Raw genomic sequence first — 17,233 nt, 5'->3', positions numbered from 1 at the left:
CACCTCAGCGAGCCTACATACCACCTCCCAACATGGGTACAGATCACCCGGAGCAGTGGGTGGGGGCGGAGGGATGGGTGGTGATGAAGATGGAGTAAGTAAACAGCTGCTTCGGCAGCAATGCCATTTGGGAGAACGCGGACAAACTGCAGAGGGGGCATCAACTACGACCCCGAAAACACAAAAGGCTTGAGGTGTTTGAACAGAAAGCTGCAGAAAGCCGCTTTCTCTTTTCACATGCCCACGAAACAGCAGACGAGGCAAAATAGCGGGTCAGAGAGCCTGGTAAACATGGGGAAGGAGGGCACGCAGCCATTACGCCAGCCAGAGAAAACCACGCCACTCCACCCGTAACAGTTATGATAGCTGCCATTAACAGTGATAGAAATAATTCATAGATGCCACTGAGGTATTTCGCCGGAGGCCTCAAGCTGGGAGAGAGACAGATGGCAGCAATGTGCGTGTGAGTGTATGTGTGTGTGAGAGAGAGAGAGTGGGTGTGTGTATGTCTGTGTGAGTGTGTGTGTGTGTGAGAGAGAGAGAGTGGGTATGTGTATGTCTGCGTGAGAGGGTGTGTGTGTGTGTGTGTGTGTGACAGGTCAGCACTGATATATGAGGATATTGCCTCTGGGAGGACACAAGAGCACTGCACAAACACTCAGCGATAAATCTTCTATATGCAAACACTTATAGGCACTTACAGACACTTTTTTATTCCCTCCCTCCTCTCTACCCTTTCTTGTATTTCTCTCTCCATCTTTACTTCTGTCTCTTCCTCTTTCTTCTTTGATCCTCCTTCCTATTTAACACGTTTAGCTCCCTCCCTCTATCCCTGTTTCATCCACTTCTCCTGCTTCCTCTCTTTTCTCGGTTCCTCCCTTCTGACGTTCAACACTTTTGGCTTTCTTGAGCTTGTTCTTTCTCTCCCTCCCACATTAATATAGCGTGTGCACACACACACACACATCCACACACAGTCACACACACACACACGCACACAGTCACACACACACACACAAACACACACACACACAGTCACACACACACACACACACATACTCCATCTTTCTTTTCAATCCTCCCTTCCTCCTCTTCCTCCATCCACTCTCTCCACCTCTCTGGTTTACAGGCTGGTTGGAGTGGTGGATGTGGCGGTGGGGTGGGGTGGGGCAGCGTAGTGGTGGCGGATGGAGGGCAGCAGGGTCTCCAGCTCCCGGATGGCTGCTCAGACACGCCACGCTCCAGTGCTCAGCATCCAGCGCTGTCTTTTCATGAACCCTCATGAAATATGGATGGCCTGGGCAACAGCAGGAACCACTGCTGGGCTCCTCCAGTAGCTCAACCAGCACCAGGGAGAACCAGGGAGGTGGAAACCAGAGATGGAGGAACCAGGGAGAGAACTGGGGAGTGGAGAACCAGGGAGGGGACCGGGGAGTGGAGAACCAGGGAGGGGACCGGGGGGGAGAACCGAGGATGGAAGAACCAGGGAAGTGGAACCAGAGAGAGGAGAACCAGGAATGGAAGAACCAGGGACCAGGGAGGTGGAGGGATGAGGGTGGAGAATATGTTGATGCTCCTGCATCCAACTTCTCTTATACATCCTTCTGTTCAGGAGTGTGTGTGTGTGTGTGTGTGTGTGTGTGTGTGTGTGTGTGTACGTGTTACAGAGGGGTGGTGTGTGGTGGAGTGAGGAGGATGTCGCTGACTGGTGCTCTTACTGTACATCTATCCATCCTTCCGTCTGTGTTGCCCAGGGCAGTCGAAAGAGCACCAGCTGGGTCGGATCCAGAGCTGCACTGTGCGCAGCGGCACAGCTGAAGAAGCTTCCGGAGAAGTCACTTAGATTACAAACAAAGAGCGGTTTCTTGGTGCACTGCGCAGACGGCCACGCATTACTGTCTGTTGAGAGCCTCTCACATAAATGGATTGAGGCCATTTGTCTCTCTTACAGGCCTGGTTTTGACACCCGTACCACCCACATTCTTCTCGTGTGCCTTCTGTTAACACTCAGCCTTATCTTCGTATTTCTCCCTTGGAGTAATGCACATGGACTTTCTTTATCTGCTCCTCACATAGACCCCCCCCTGCCGACGCCTCCTGCCCGCTCTGCTGTCTGACTATCAGTCTGTTATCCCCTTGTCTCCTACTTAGGCCAACACACACACACACACACTTATGACCACCCAGATGCTCATAGCCATAGCAACCCACGCATTAGGCCCAACTTAAGGGGGGGGGGGTGCTCCCACCAGTATTAGGGGTAGAACCAGTGATGAAAGTGGAGTCACGTGCTGGTAACGTTCAGACAGGAAGCTGACGGAGTCGTGCAGTTGCCCTCTGTCCCTCGCGCCCAGCTGGGAGGAAAATGAATGAGTCTTCAGCCAAGCTTATCTAGCAAATTCATCAACTCAACCAGCCACCACACTCATAAAAAGCTCAATGCTGCAACATTTAATCACGCCTCTGTGGTCACCCTTAGTGTTCAGACTGCTTTATGATGCAAAGCATATCTGTGAGAGAATATAATAATGTGCATGAGAGAGCCAGATAGCTGGACCAGAGCCCGTCTACGGAGAGCCTCCCCACTCTATATTAATCCCATACAAACCGAATTTGGCTGCAGTTCACCAGAGTTCACCTAGATGGCGATTGCGGGCGAGTCCAAAATACATGGGGTCCTATGGAACTACATGGCTACATTTATTGTTTTCACCTATTTAACAACTGAAACCCTCAGATTTGATTTTATTTTTCGCAAAATGGATATGGATTATCAATCAAAAGTGAAATAATCCGGGAGTCATGTCCTTTCGTTTTCTTACAGGTTGTGTCGTTGTTGCCCATAACACGCTAGCATTGATGCTATGCTATGCTATGATCATGCTAATGAATGACGTCATTGACACGTTTGAAAGGCTTTTTAGAACAATTAAGTGTCTTTAAAAAATATAATACTCAACCAAGTGTATTGTCTTTGCCTCCCCTTTCGAATACAATATTCAAATTACTTGAAAAAAAATTATATCCCGAGAAAAGTGGATTTTGAGGGGTACAGCTCCGTAGACCTCCATTCATTCTGGACTCGCCCGCGAGCGCCCCTAGATGCAGTACCACACCGGAAGAGTTCCGAGAGTGAAGGTTCTCCCCTAATTAGACATTCTCTGGCTGGACACATACAGTAGGTAGACAGATGGAGAGGGAAAACGAGATGGAGAGAGAGATACCCGGGAGAGGTACAGCGGTCCTCCGGTGAGCTGTCTGGGGTTTCACTGTGTAGCTGTCGCTGAGAACACATGTCTTTTTCTTTCTTAAACTCTTTAAAATACTTGTTTGTTATGTTATTTGTTTTTACAATAATGTAATGTAAATATTAATAATAATTTGCCTATGTGAGTTTTGTTTACAAGGGTTGCAAAATAGTGGCACCTACAGGTCAAACTAGTTAGCTGCATGTGATCAGCCTAACTAATAGCAGTGCAAAATGAGCATGAAGTCCTTTTGGTGTTACGCTGCACACAGAGTTAGGTGTGCCAGAGAAAGAGTGGAAGAGTAAACAGTTATTGTGAGAGCAACTCCTACATTTCTGGTCAGAAGGCGCACACGGTATGTTTGTTTGTGATGTTGTTTTATGAGTGTATTGTAATATAATAGTGCAATGTTTTCTAAGGTCATTAATACTAGTTTAATACGTGAGCAAGATGAATGTTTACTCATGGACTCTTAAGAACATACATATGTACAATATGCTCTTGTGAGAATGTATTATGTATTTTATTTCAGTTTTTCACGGTGTTTAACGGTGTTTTGATGGTGATTGAGTGAGCTTAAGTTGCGAAGAAATGCAATAAAAAAAACGACAAACATCAGTTGAAGCGTACGTTTTAATCTGACCGGAAGAATACGTTTGGGAGCAGCTACACACTGACATTAAAGTATTATAAGAGTCACATCGGGCAGCTGGACTGCAGATAAGCTGAGGTGAGCATGGTTATGAATCAAATGAGAAAAGACAGAAAGAGAGATTAAAAGAGAGAGAGAGAGAGAGCAGGAGTGTGTGTCCTCCTTACTAAGAGGAAGCGCGGAGTGATCATGCATGAGGCAAAGAAGTCTCGAGTGAAAGAGTCTGGAAGGCTCTGTTTGTTTTGGGGCTGAACTAATTAGCCAAGACACGAGCTGCAGCATGCAGCCTGGGCTAAACACAAACACACACTCATACACACACACACACGCATCTTGTGCAAACACACAGAGACACCACACACACACACACACACACTTTCTCTCTCCTACACACACACACAATCAGACAGACACATACATATAAAGACACACACACACGCACACAAACAGACAGACAGACACACACAAACACACACATATCATATTCAGACAGACACACACACTCACACACCTAGTCAGTCCCACACCGTCATGGAGACAGAAACGGAGACGTAGTGAGAGAGCAGAGGAGGAAGAGCACTCCTCCCCATCAGACACATCTCAGTGGCTCACCACTTCATAAACACGCCAAACCCCAGCCAAGCTCCCCACACACTTTCTGTCACCAAGCAATCTACTCAGAAAAAGTCTCCTCTAAGCCCACGCAGATACGTTGGTCCATGAGGTGGAGGGCAATAAAGCTGGGCTTGCAGGGGGATAAGAGCATCAAACATCAGGCAGGAGAAGAGGCAGGTAGGCAGCAGTGGACAGGAGAGGAGAGGAGAGGAGTGGGGAGGGGACCGCTGATCCCTCATGACTGGGGCCGATGTGATCCCGCTCCCAATCCCAGGCGGTTTACGCCAAATCCTGGGCGGGTTTCACACCCAGGGGGCAAAAGGGGAACTCTGAAGTCAGAGATCACTCATGTCACCACCTGAATCATCAGACCCAAACACAGTCAGGGTTACTGTATTTCTCTGTTTCTCTCTCTCTCTCTCTCTCTCACTCCTTATTCTCAGTCAATGCTTTATTAGTGCACCCTCACATCCACAGCACACACACACACACACACACACACACAGACACATTCGAAGAAATAAGAGATATCCTTAGGTAAGACTTAGCCTTTCACATCTGTGTGTGGATACTGGTATAGCGTGAACCGCTGGTGTTGTGTTAGGATTGACATTCAGAAGCCAAACAGAAGCAGGGCAGCATCTGTTTACCCCCAGCAACCCCCCACCCCCCCGCCCGACACACACACACACACACACACACACACACAGTGGAGACAGCACCGAGCGTGGAGGCTGGAGAATCCCAGCAGAGAGACATTCCCTTCACTGTAAGCCCAGGGGCTTTGGCCACATGGCAGACCCAATATATATATATAAATATATATATATAAAAGACATGACACACTGGTATGAAAAAAAAACAGTTCACTGTATGGAAAGAGCACTGACCCGACAGAAAGCAGGGTAGAGACTTTGTAATAGTAAGTAGAGGATATTTGAATACTTGTATAGTAATAATGTATACTGTAGCTACAGTACTAATACATGAATGTAAAAATGATCAAATGAATAACTACTTGTTATCATTATTATTAATAGTTGAGCCAAGCACAACTAAGAAGCAGAACCCAGGACAGCACACAGCACATTCATTCCTGGCTAAAAGAGTAAGAAAATGAATGGAGCGAGAGAGAGAGAGAGAGAGAGAGAGAGAGAGAGAGAGAAAGAAAAGACATGGCTGTATCACTTCTTTACACCTCTCTCCTTCAAGATGTACGGTCAGGAGCAGCACTCTTATTTCTTATGGGAGGGTGCGGGGGCACATAAGTCCAGACAGCGGATCACAGAGTTCCGTGCCGCTAATGCACTGCGTTCTGTTTAGGCCGAGCAATGTTTTTCATTTCCCCTCCGTGTGCACACACCTCTGTTCCCACCACCACCCTTCGCTCCCCACGCCATCGTGTTTTTGCCAGTTCAGTTATTTTTGGGTCGGCCTCTCTGGAGGGCGCGATATAAAGCCCAGTGACACTTGCACTGGCTTACTCCCGCCTGTGTGTGTGTGTGTGTGTGTGTGTGTGTGTGTGTGTGGATGTGGGGATGTGTGTGTGTGTGTGTGTGTGTGTGTGTGTGTGGATATGTGTGTTGCACTGGCTTACTCCCTCACTGTTGCTGTTGCTGCACTGTGATTGCAGGAGGTCCAGTGTCAGGAGGAGCGTGAGTCGGCTTCCCTGCCGTTTTGCGCAACCCTGGTGTTCGGCCTGTGGGTGACTGAGTGACCCCAAGCAGGCCACAAATGGACTGATATCATCACCCATCTCTGACGCAAGCAGACAAGCTGTCTCCCCCCCCACCTCCTCCCCCAATTTGTCGCTCGCCTCCCGTGTCACACATGGAAACTCAATTGACTCCACGGCCACTGCTTCGAGAGACAATCCCCTGAGCCCATGCAGAATGCACATGGTCATGTTTTTTCACTCCTCTCCGTCCGAACCCCCATTCACATTTAAAGCTATAAGCTAATTTACTTGCAGTATGCCTGATGCAATTACTGTCTGCAGGGCTAATGGCTGATGGTCTAGTGTCTGAATATAAATACAGTGGGGGCTAGTACTCTAAAGTCCACTTGGCCGAATCCGGTGTGGCGCTAGCAAGCTCTTTTCAGAGATTAAGATTAACACAGTTGGTAGCAGGGCATGTTGGTCAGGTGCCAGGGGGGACAAGCTTAATGGTGGCCTGGAGAGAACAATAAGCCTTTTACTTAGAGTGGATTTATGAAATAAGCTGTTACCTGTTATTGGTTTAAAGAGGCATTTATGAGATTTCAAATCTAATAATGTAAACGGCATCACACAAAAGCCAAACATGGAATCCGATTATAATGCATTTATTCCTTGCCAAACGTGTTTTACGCAATGTACCCTTATATGTGAAGGCGATCTCAATGCAATTGCTGAGAGGAGAGAACGTTTCAAGAGAAAAGGCTTTTGCACTTAGTGACGCTACACTATAGATTTGGAGGAAAGTAAGGCTTGTTGATGGCAGGCCATGACCTAGCCATCTCTAAAATGACTGCGACAATAGACAGACCACACACACACACACACAGTCAATAAGTAAAGGGATGAAAAGATATTCCTCCTTCTACCTACTACAACGAGTTGAATTACAAATAGAGGATCACTTTTTCTTGTAACATCACTGTATCATGCCTTCACAAAACACAAACCATAACAATCTGTGTTAAAAAGTTATACCTCAAAGTCACAAGACAAGTCAAAAGTATATCTATATATGTACAAGATCAGGTCATTAACTGCTATCTGACAAAGAGTTGAGTTATGTTAATTGCTGTGGGTGCACTACAGATACAGAACACTTACTGAGATTTTAATAAGCATGTCTATCAGTCTATCAGTCACTTTGATGGATTCATGAAGACAGGCGTTTGCTCCACCAGACAGTGCCCTGGGGATATCATCAACTGAATGTAGAGACATTTAGATTTCCACCAGAAATTCTTCTATGTTTCTCTATCAGGTCTGGTTTTCTTCAAAGGCTCCAAAAACCTCTTTGTCTTTCATCTTTACTGCTGTAAAGTCACCTAAATTGTTTGCTCCCTACCAAGTTATTAACCAACTTATGGTTATCCCTATAAGCACAAATATCCACTGATAATACATGAAATAAACCCATACAGTACGTAGGTTTTACATTGTGTTATCAGTCAGTGTAACCCAAAAAAGGACAAAATCCTGCCTAGGGTTTATGGGATTGGAGGAATCTGATAAATCCCAACTAGCCACTAGATTTCTATTTTAGGCATCTAATGAGGACAGGCCCAAGAAAAATCAAATGTCAGATCACCCTACATCCTGTAATGCCTTGTTGACATAAATGAAAGGGTTGATTGGTGATTTTTTTGGTGTTCAAAGACTAGTTCAGGTCTTTAGTTTCAGGGTAATATCAGGTCATTTAACATCAACTAATGGGGGTGATCAAAATAATTAAACATGGGCTTCTACTGTGCATTCCTACTGTAACACACATTATTTCCAGATAAATGGATGCTGTGTGTGTGTGAGAGAGAGAGTGTGTGTGTGTGTGTTTGTATGTGCGCCTGTGTGCATGTTAGAAAGAGAGAGAAAGGAAGAGAGACTCAATACTTCCACTTTTACCAGTTCTCATAGTACAACATGGCCACCTAATTTTCCTCTTAATCGCTGAAGACCTAATAAATGAAAACAAGAGAGTTAAAGGGACCACACTCTAGAGGGCTCTTAATGAAAGCAAATCAATCCTTTAGATTTGACATTTATTCCCAGAATCCCCCTCTCCTATTCCATCCACCCATAGTTAGTCCATTGGTTTACTTTATATCCATGTACAGTATGTATACCTCAATCTACTGTATACCTCAGAGACACTTTTTACCCAGTCTTGTTCTCAAAGGGAATTGTCCTCCACCTTAATCAAAGTCTATTTTCTATTGCCTAAACTGACATTTGAATCCACTCGTGTTGCGCTCAGCGATCCAATTTCAACAGTCAGCTTGTTCAAAACTAGCTCCAACTGTTCTACTGCCTAACCATAGTGAACAATATAGGAAATCTGCAACTTGCCACTGGTCAATGTGATCCCTGCCTTAATCAAAACCTGCTCACTGAAGAGCGGGGATATATAGCTGGGCAATGAGATGTTCCACTTAGACAACCTGCTGTAACAATTGAGATCCAGCCCAATGAAAAGCCCTCAATCTGGCCTGCTTTCTGCTGATGAGTACCAACCACAGGAAGTCCTACTCAGGGCATCTGCATTTGCTTCGTGTTTATCTAAAGTGACCAAGTGAAAGTGACATTGAGTAAAAGGTTGCAACTGCTTGGCATTCATCTAAAGTGACCAGTGACTTTTGCTAAAGTGACACAACAAAAAACTCCAACTCTGAAGGAAGGAGGCACTGTGAATCACACAGGAGGGTGCTCTGTATCAAACAAACAGAGCTCTTCAGGTGTTCAGACTCAGGTCAAGAGGACTGGACGGACAGTGGCTGAGAGACACAAAACAATTTGAGGATGCTTTTGTTTATCTCATCATCAAATGTTTTTTTTATTTGTATTCTCCTCTTGATGCAGTTAATCTGTCCTGTCAGAGGGGGCATTGTGGCATGAAGGCAAGATGACAGATGCTCTTTGACCTCTGGGCAAACCCAGGGGCGGGCAAAGACTGAAGAGAGGATGGATATGCTGATAGAGCACAAGAGAAAGAGAAGGAGAAAGAGAGAGAGAGGAAGACACAGGGTCTGAGATCAACAAACAAGCCAGGAGAAAACATAAGAGAGAGATAAAGCAGAGAGAGAGAGTACGGGAGAGAGAGATAAATACAGAGAGAGATAAAGTGAGAAAAGAAGTGATACAGGGAGAAAGAGAGAGTGCACGAAAGAGAGAAAGACAGAGAGATAGAACCCTCTGGCTTGCATGTGAGCATTCGTGTCCTCATCAGGAGCTCCCATTCCCAGCATGCGTGTGCAGTGTGCATCTTCCCCCTGCTCTCTCTCACCATCTTTCCATCTCTCTCTCCCTTTCTTCCTCTCTCTCTCTCTCTCTCTCTCTCTCTCTGTCTCCTCATTGACTCACACTTAATCCAAGCACACACAAACCTCACCAGACACAAATAGCTTGCGTGCCTCTCTGGTACTTTATTTCATTTCATTCCCCACTGTATCCAATTTAGTTCCCCCAACATCAGGGGCAGAAAGGGTGCGTCGCTTCCTTGCCCCCCGGAGCAGAAACAATTGCCCTGCAGCCCGAGCGAGCAGACACCAGACTTGCAGTCACGTCAGCTGCGTTATTATGTCACGCTGGGTTCACAGCTGCAGTGGTTTGGTGCCCAAATGCCATGAAACTGGCAGTTCTCCTCAAACATCAAACAAGCACATATGCTACTCAAACAAAGTTGTCTGTGCCCTTGTGCAACTAAACAAACTTTTATTTCTTTGTACAACCAGCACTCTATTTTTACTTGTTTGTTTATTTGTGTTTTGCACAATGCTGTTCCCAAAACAGTTGGGACATTGTGTATATGTGAATAATCACAGAATGTGACAATCTACCAATTAGTAAAGCCATATTGCAAAAGGAACATAGACAACATATCAAATGCTGAAACAGACAATCTTATGTGCTATCTCATGTACTATCTCATGTGCTATCTTATGTGCTATCTCATGTGCTATCTCATGTGCTATCTTATGTGCTATCTCATGTGCTATCTTATGAACAATATACGGACATTTTCATTTTTATGCCAGCAACTCATCAAAGTAAGTGGCAACAAAAGGCTGGAAAAGTCAAAAAAAGTATCTCAGAGTATCTCAAAAGTAAAGATACAAGGTATTCATTACCTATACTTTTGGAAATGGGGTTGTATTTAAACAAGATAAACAAGCACATGCACACATACACAAACACAACAAAGAGAGCATTTTACAAAGAAGCAAATGATAGCTGTCAGTACTCAATATTAGGTGAAAGAGCTCGCTTAGTTGAATTCAAAAATCGTAACAGAATTTAACAGAATTTAACAACCACCAATCCAAACACCACTATTCATCTTTGCACTATTTTTGGCTCTATTTTTTATTTATTTTTTGCAATACAGTGACTACAGTTAATTTTTTAGCTTTTAATTTTTTAGTGCAAACAGCGGAAAGCTATTGCATTAGTGGCATAAGAGCCTGCTGACCCTGATTGTAGACACAGGTACAGTAAGGTGATTTCACTGCTGGATGAAATGACCCATTTGAAAAGCCTTTTATTGAATGAGCAGGTGAGCATCAATCATACACTCAAAGGACTATGGAAGCTCTTACACTAACACACACACACACACACACACACACACACACACACACACACACACACACACACACACACACACAGTTGAAAGAGATTTAATAAACTTGGGTTCTGATCTGGTTAGCACAACATGCATAGAACACAGGATGGAATTGACATGAGAACGGAAGTGGATTCAGGCGGAGGAGTCGATGCAAATCGAATACACCATTTACCACCGCCAGCGGTCAGAGGCTTTTTATAGTCACACACGGCCAATTGGACGACGTCTAGAACACACTAAACACCTCCAAATAGCGGCTTCACGTGCAAGCTGTAGTACTTCAAAAGGAGAGTTGGCACATGTGAACACAAGTGAACAGAAGGCTACTTGACCCTTACCTGAACCCCACACGCTTTACTACAATCAAAGCAGCATCAGCCAACATGATTAGCACACTGGCCTGAAACACGTCAGTGCCAAACCATATTAACCTATCAGTCACAACAAGTCAGCACAGCTGTCATGTTCCTTGCACACAGGTGTACCCTTCCACTGGGTAACACTTATTGCATTCTTGTCCAGTGTGTGTGGGTGTGCGCGTGCATGCAACGTGTGTGTGTGTGTGTGTGTGTGTGGGTGTGCGCGTGTGCATGCAACGTGTGTGGGTGTGCGCGTGCATGCAACGTTTGTGTGTGTGTGTGTGCGTGTGTGTGTGTATGCGTGAGTGTGGGTGTGTGTATGCGTGTGTGTGTTAAGGCAGAGAGAGAGAGAGAGAGAGAGAGAGAGAGAGAGAGAGAGAGAGAGTAGTGAAGAGTGCAAAAAAGGAAAAGCATGGGCTCCCTCTATCTCTCCCTTATCGCCACTATGGCATGTCTGCACTAGGGATAGGGGTAGCAGGACTATTGATACTGGGGCTATATATAGGCCCTGTCGCTCCGCTCACTTTCTTTCCCTCTCTCTGTCTCTCTCTCCCTCTCCCTCTTTTTGAGGCTGTACCGGTGGATACATTGGTAGCCAACAGAAGGAGGTCCTCCTTCATCTTTGCTGCATCTCCCTGTGTTATTGGCAACAGTGTGAGATACCAGTCCAACCCTACCCTAACTTCAACCCCACCCTACACTCACTCACTCTGTTCTTCATCCCAGTGGGGTACAGGCCTCTTGTGAGGGTTGGAGTGATATACGGCACTTTGCACTACAAACAATATTGTCGTCGTCAAGCTATACTGAGATAGCATTTATATTGTGAAGGAAATAACTTTATGTATGCATAAAAATATATGACACTAAAATGAAACAAATATTCACGTCGCTCTGTGATCCACGGCATTAGCCCTTCCACCCTGGCTTTCTGCATCTATTGCCAGATGGGTTATTTTGGCACAAAACCCCGATTGGCAAACTGGAGCAGGAGAAAGCAAACAGACCATGAGTGTTGGCTCTCCGAGTGTCACCTCCTTAATGGAAATGGAAACCTAACATAACTGGATATGTCTGATATGGTTCTAAAAGTGTGCAGCAGAGATTTGAAATGTAACATGAATCTGGCATTACACTTTAGTGAATAACAAAACCACTTACACTTTAGAAGCATATTAAATTAAACTATTTTAATAATACACATGCTATATATGCACAAAAGCATGTACTACAAATTTAATTCCAATTACAAATGTAAGATGTTCTTGTGAGTTTGCACCTAATCATATACATCACACACCATGACCAACCATCTCATAATCGTTTTTGAACATGAATTCCTTTCCTTTTCCTTACCATCTACCACAACAACAAGTCTCTAGTCTGCTCTACTCTACTCATCTCTACTCTACTCTACTCTACTCTACTCATCTCTACTCTACTCTACTCTACTCTACTCATCTCTACTCTAGTCTACTCTACTCTACTCTACTCTAGTCTACTCTACTCTACTCTACTCTACTCTAGTCTAGTCTACGTCTCTAGTCTACTCTACAAGTCTCTAGTTCTTATCTTACTCATCTGGGTTTAAAGCAAGTGCCTCACCAGCCCTAGTGCATCATGAGTAATATGGGTATTTCAAATTTGCTTATGGGCCAGGAAGAGACACTGTTTATGTTTTCAAGTAAGGATGAGGTGCTAATGGCTGACTTCTAACCTCAACGTGATGGCAACATTTTACCACCAATGAGTTCCTCAAAGTCTGATATGTCACTGAAACAGTAACATGAATCAGCACAAGACTGCACACAGCCTTTAGCCTTGTCTTTATGCTTAAATGTTTGTGGATCCACAGCATCAGTTGACCCTTGCACTTGATATAACCTCCAAATTCAGGGCATTCTGTGGCCTCCGTAGCTTGACATCACATTAAGTTTCATCTCTCCAAAGCCCTGTTGGCTCTGAACTTAAAGGAAAATTCCGGTATTTAGCACTTTGAGTCCCTTTTCTGGTTTGTTTTGGATGAACTAGAGTGGTGGACACCGAAATTTTGACGATTGGGCCTGTCTCGACTTTTCTGACTCGTTTTGGATCGCCTTTGACTACTCAGAGTGGCTGCCAACAGGCATGCTCAAACATGTCCTAAAACAACCCTTAACGTTCGTTTTCAAAACTGTGCAACTCACCGAGTGGTTAGTGGTGTTCGTTGATTATTAAAATCAAATATATCGGCGCAATGTATGATTTCCAGCCGTCTTATTTGCTATTGTGGAACTATTTTTTCACAACCTCACAACCGCGTATAAACTTCCGCTCAATATTTGAGCCTGAAGCATAGACGGTGGCGCAATAATATCAACGTGCAATGAGTCTTCCAACAGAAATCAATGAGATTTTACAAAATGCCAAATAAAAGACGACAGAAACTGTATTTCGCTACTCTACTTGTTTTGGAACATCAACGAACACCACTTGCACAGTTTTGAAAACGAACGTTAAGGGTTGTTTTATGACATGTTTGAGCATGCCTGTTGGCAGCCACTCTAAGTAGTCAAAGGCAATTCGAAACGAGTCAGAAAAGTCGAGACAGGACCAATCGTCAAAATTTCGGTGTCCACCACTCTAGTTCATCCAAAACAAACCAGAAAAGGGACTCAAAGTGCTAAATACCGGAATTTTCCTTTAATGTAGACTTGTCTCCTGCTTGGTACCACTAAACACAGTGCCGAGTGTGTCTCCATGGAGACAAGTATGACGAGGCAATTATGCTTACAGTAAACTGGCAGAGCTGCAAATAATATGTGATGATGCCCTTCATAGTGCTAAGGAGGAGAGGGAAGCAAGCCCACTGGAGGATTTCCTGAGAGAGCTTCCAAAGAGAGAGAGAGGGCTGCCTGAGAGGCAATCCGCCCCGATCCCCCGTCTCAAGTGTCAAACCGGAGGAACATCATCCAGCCCCTAATAAGCAGACTCACTGTCTTGGATTTGCAGTAAGTTTAAGTTATAAATATGCACTGCCATTACATAAGCTCTGAATATGCACAATGCCTCCTGTCCTTCAGGTCAGATGTGCAAAAAGTTCATTTGTGTGTAAAAACAAAGCTGGGGGGCAGATAAAGAGAGAGAGATAGAGTGAGAGAGAAAAACAGACAGACACACAAACGCTGACAGAACGCTGAAAGCATTAGAAACTAGAAGGGCAGACTTCTGCCAAGGCAAATGCCCTATCTAGTAATGCTAACGAAAGGGAACCTAAATTCATGAATCTGCCCTGGGTTCTTCCTTGACCCATCCACACCAAGTTCTATAAAAATGTTTTTCTGTAATCCTGCTGACAAAAAAAAAAAACAGACAAACAAACCACTCTGAAAACAAAACATTCTTGCCAGCTTCGGTATTCAAAATACACAGAGCTGGGACGGCTGTTTCCAAACCTCTCGTGTATTGTTAACAACAGCTCCTCACAGCCATACCATAACACATGACCTTCAACCACAAATTTAAACTTTTGACTGATATTGCTGAGTTTTTCATTCCATTATGCCTTGGAGTGCTTTTTTAATTGATGATGGAGATGGTAGATGGTTGTGTGCAACTGACTGACAGTGACAAACAATTTCAGTGTGTCCTATACCACAGTTAGACCACAGCCTGCAGTACATATAATACTGAATAGAGCCATGAGCCAAGACAATCCGTTTGATGATAATATACAGGGACCGCGAGGGAGACAATGTAAGCCTTAGTATTTCAGAGGGCGCTGGGATGACTTGATGGTCTTTTGGGCCCCCACTGCCGACTTCAAGGCAGCGCTGCCATACCTAACTAGCCTCGATGACACCAGACCCTTCTCAATTGAGAGTGGGTCTGGGAAAGGTTCATTGACTTATGACTTCCAGCAGGGACGTAACTAGCAGTGAAATTAAACTTAAATTAAACTCTTACCCAATTGTTTCAGAACTGTAGCAATCTTGTATTTTAGATACACTGGAAATGGGCTTCAATGGCCTCAGACCTGCAAAGCAAATCCCAAATTTGCTAAACGTTCCTGTGGGTATTACCAGGCTTATACCTAACCCTAACGCCTTCAAGACAGCGCTGCCTTGAATATTGCTGGGATCCAACTACAAGGCCGTCCAGTTTATGTTAATGACACCTCCACCAATGACTGTGAAATACCCATATAATCACATAGACGCGGTGCCATATGGATGTTTGTGCTTTAGAGTGTTCAAATAAGTCGGTATAGCCTATAAAATGAAGTGCATAAGCCAGAGGTTCGCCACACCTGTTGTTTCATTCCTCAAATCATCGTAGGTTTTTTTTCTGAGCACGTAAAACCTTTCAATGAATTAGGAGGGTCTTCAAAATTCTTGAGGAATCATTGCTTATAGGCATATAGGTGATAACTCACAATAGTGTTAAAAGAAAGTTGACGGGCAAATGGCTTGACAGTGGAATAATCCATGAATTATAATTAGTTTAACGGATATTACGCGGTAAAACGAATTGTCCATATATTTACATTTGCTTCCCCCATACACAGCCCTCAGACTGCTGAGCAAGCGGACACCAAATTCACCAATGTAGGCTACGCGATACGCGGCGAACCAGCGCGAGTCTTTCGGATATAAATGCCTCGTATCGCGGACATTATCATAGAATGATACGAATAGCATGCTTACTGATATAGCCTGCTGCAGTAATGAAAAATACATTAACAATTGACCATTGTTCACACAGCAAAATTATTAAGACGAGGGCGCAAAGCTGCTGTGTCGAGTAGACTCAGAAACTTACAAAATTCAGATTAAATAAGACAAAACTCTTAACTCTACCAATGCACTGGCCAAAATTATGAAAACTAACATGGCAGGGCACTTTATTAAATTAAAAGACAACATGTGATATCATTAAGTTCGATTTGGGTAGCAAAGGGCTATTTCAACAACATTTTTTTTCTATTGGAGTAAGTCTGATCATTTACAGTTTAATAAAGTCCCACAAGGGCCAGGACCATGTCAGGATGCATTTTAATAGATTATGCACCCTATCGTTGATTATTTGCTATGATTGCATATTTGAACTGAACCAAATTACGCTACACATGCAATTTATCAGATCCACGATTTTATTTCAGTACCGAAAACTCTTCACTCCGTTACCCTGTAGCCCACATAGCAATGTTCTTATTTAGACACTTATGATTATTTGAACTGCACATTACTAACCTTGAAAAAACAGCAAACGTAATATACAACTAAAAAACACTTTTACAACGGACAAAGATCGATACCTTGGAAGGCTTGAAGGTGTTCTTGAGTCCTCAATCCCTACTTCGTTCATCTTCTGATGAACGACATGAGAGTGGCTGATGGTGTCCTCGAAGTTCAAACCGTGTAATCCAATACCAAATAGAAAGAACAGAATACATTTAAAGGACAAATGAATAAATGTGCGTCTCCTTCCTGGCCAGAATTGCTGCACCAGACATGCAGTAGGCGCACGAATAAGTTGTGACAGTGGGACGCGCCTTGTGGTGTGGTGCGCGCTGAGCGCAAAGGGGAAATGTCTGTTTGGGTACATGACGTCAACATTGGGATTGAACAACTATCAGACGGGAATGTTTGCTGTTGTGCAGGAGGCGCATGCAAAATACTTTTTATGTTGTTGTTCATATGCCGTTATCTTTGCTGATAAATGGGATATACAGTTTCTTGCTTATTTCAAATAATCAGTCCAAATATATAATCTATGAATAAAACGGAAATAAATTCAATACTACCAGAGGCAACATAAAGTTTATTACAGCCCACGGTGGGCACTGTGATAGGCTTTTTTGTTGCCGTTGTTGATTTTACATTCACCTCTTGTGACTCACCGTTGGGATTCAGACACTGATTCTGACCGTGTACTAGTCCCTGCACTCATAAAACTTGATCCATTTCTCCAAGAATTATTCCAGACCCGGACATCTTACAAGATGCTTTGGGTCTGAATCTCTGTGCTAGCCTGGGGTTGGTT

General features: G+C 44.1%; 1 protein-coding gene across 2 annotated transcripts in view; it reads right to left on the bottom strand.

The window, feature by feature from the left end:
* The window catches only part of gcgra (glucagon receptor a), a 51,771-nt gene extending 35,041 nt beyond the window's left edge, over window positions 1-16,730 (bottom strand). Inside the window, exon 1 of one of the 2 annotated variants that reach the window (XM_042087049.1) lies at window positions 16,506-16,730. The gene's annotated coding sequence lies outside the window, so the exon portion shown is untranslated. Of the gene's footprint in view, window positions 1-15,154; window positions 15,189-16,505 lie in introns of those variants that run through there. The other variant, XM_042087050.1, reaches the window with a different exon arrangement.
* Window positions 16,731-17,233: the final 503 nt, after the last annotated feature.

Source organism: Alosa sapidissima, chromosome 3 (genome assembly GCF_018492685.1).
Source record: "Alosa sapidissima isolate fAloSap1 chromosome 3, fAloSap1.pri, whole genome shotgun sequence".
In the NCBI taxonomy this organism is placed as follows: Eukaryota; Metazoa; Chordata; class Actinopteri; order Clupeiformes; family Clupeidae; genus Alosa; species Alosa sapidissima.
The sequence above is the reverse complement of the archived record's forward strand: the minus strand, read 5'-3'. Positions and strand labels throughout refer to the sequence as shown.